This window comes from Trichechus manatus, unplaced genomic scaffold (genome assembly GCF_000243295.1).
Source record: "Trichechus manatus latirostris isolate Lorelei unplaced genomic scaffold, TriManLat1.0 scaffold00041, whole genome shotgun sequence".
Classification (NCBI taxonomy): domain Eukaryota; kingdom Metazoa; phylum Chordata; class Mammalia; order Sirenia; family Trichechidae; genus Trichechus; species Trichechus manatus.
The window spans coordinates 10,365,230-10,367,441 of NW_004443977.1; the positions used below are offsets into that span (position 1 = coordinate 10,365,230).

The following is a 2,212-nucleotide window of genomic DNA, read 5'->3' on the forward strand; positions in this document are numbered from 1 at the left end:
TGTGTCTTTTTCTCTTGGAAAAAACCATGGGTTGGGGAGGGTTTCTCCTGTATGAGGGATAGGAAGGTCTTAGCCTGGGTTCCCCAGAAAGCAGATGTGAGGCAAGGCATATGTGCTATTATTTGACTAAGGAGTTCAATTCCAGGGAGCAGAGTGGGGGATGTGGGGAGTAAAGCAGGGAAGGAGGGAGGCTGCACCCTAGAGAAGATTTAGCTGAGTGTCTTAGTCATCTAGTGCTGCTATAACAGAAATACCACCAGTGGATGGCTTTAACAAAGAGGAATTTATTTCTTCACAGTGAAGTAGGTTAAAAGTCCAAATTCAGGGCATCACCTCCAGGGGAAGGCTTTCTCTCTCTGTTGGCCCTCTTCAATCTTCCCCTGGACTAGGAGCTTTTCCACACAGGGACCAGGTCCGAAGGACGTGCTCTGCTCCCAGCTTTCTTGGTGGTATGAGGTACCCCTGCTTCTCTGCTTGATTCTCTCTTTTATATTTCAAGAGATTGCCTCAAGACACAATCCGATCTTGTAGATTGAGTATTGCCTCACTAACAACTGCTGCCCATGCTCTCTCATTAACATCATAGAAGCAGGATTTACAACATATAGGAAAATCACACAATACCAGGAATCATGGCCCAGCCACATTGATACACACATTTTTGGGGGAACATAATTCAATCCATGACACCGAGTACATAACATCTCAGAACCATCCCTTCGGGGAGTGGGCAGGTGAGGAGGTGGAGGTGGGGGAACATACGCACTGACTTTGTTCCTCCACTGGTTAACCTCTGCCCCAACTGGCCCTGCACTGTGGGTTGTGCACACCTGGCCTGCAGCATCAACAGGGAAGCCCTGGAACAGGAGGCAAGGCCTGTTAAGTGGTACATGTGTGAAGTCGGTCCGAGCCCACGCAGAGCTGCAACAATGGACTGGTGAGGCCAGGCGGGTGCATTAGAGTAAGCTGACATAGCTGGTGCTCACTAGCCACCAACCCCCCGCCCCCCGCCCCACCATAGACCCTGGGAGTTTGTCTTCTCCAGGCAGGAGGCTTGGGTATAGGGAGGCCAGAAGCTGGCATTAAGGTGGAACATTGGTAACAACAAAGGGGGAATGGTTGAGGGGGCTTACCTCGCAGTAATCTCCATCAACACTCACTATCTTTTGTTAAAGATATTGACATATTTTCAGTCCTATACTGCATCTATACTGCATGCTATGCAAGTGCAGCTTCAAGCCTCCACTTTCAAGCAGGTGGATGCCCCCCAAATCCTTTCGTATGGCATTTCTGTAGCTCCTGCAGGGCTGGAGGAATGGTTTAACCACTGGAGATGCTAGAACTAGGGCAATCCCCACAACCCTCAACCGAGGAGAGATTCAATTCTCACTGTTGCCCTCATCCCTGTCCTTCCTCCATTCTCCCTTTCCCTGACTTGGTGTCATTTCCCAGGACTGTATGCTGATAAGGTGGCCGCCCATCAGGTTTGGTGTCAGGGACATGCTTTGGGGTGTTTATTCAGTTCCCAAGGATCCTCTTAACTTGTTATTCACCCACTGAGGTGGGCATCTAGGAACCATGCTGGTACAATCTGCTCCCTCCCCTGGAATCTGGGGAATTTGGAGAGAGAGAGAATGGATCTGAATGCAGCTTGGATTTAACATATGAACTCGGGAGCTGAGAAGAGGTTATCTTGACCGACCATGTGGTTGGGAAGGCAGGAAGGAGAGCCTTAGTCAAGAAGACTACCTCCTCCTAGGACTGTTGGTGGCTTTCTCATCAGCACAGAGAGGCTCTTTCTTTGCCTCACCCCATAACTGTCAGGGTCCAGTTGGGAAACCAGAGCTGATGTCAGGTCATCCAATACCAAAAAACCAAGCCCATTGCCATCGAGTCGATTCTGACTCATAGTGACCCTACAGGACAGGGCAGAACTGCCCCATAGGGTTTCCGAGGAGTAGCTGGTGTATTCAAACTGTCAACTTTTGGGTTAGCAGTCAAGCTCTTAACCAGTGCGCCACCAGGGCTCCAGGTGATCCAGTTGAGGGAATTTAATGTTGGAGACTAATTATAAAAATTTGGGAAGAGCTAAAAGACAAAATAGGGCATGGAGAGGCAGCCCAAAGATTAGCAACACCAGGAAGCTGTTATATGGTAACACAATGTTTTCCCCTAGGGCTAGCACCACCAGTTGGGAACTAAAACCACAGCA

General features: G+C 49.3%; 1 protein-coding gene across 1 annotated transcript in view; it reads left to right on the forward strand.

Annotated features, from left to right (window-relative positions):
• LOC101343251 (tubulin alpha-1D chain-like) overlaps positions 1-2,212 on the forward strand; it is a 15,447-nt gene that overhangs the window by 7,323 nt on the left and 5,912 nt on the right. The gene's annotated exons all lie outside the window — the stretch shown is intronic.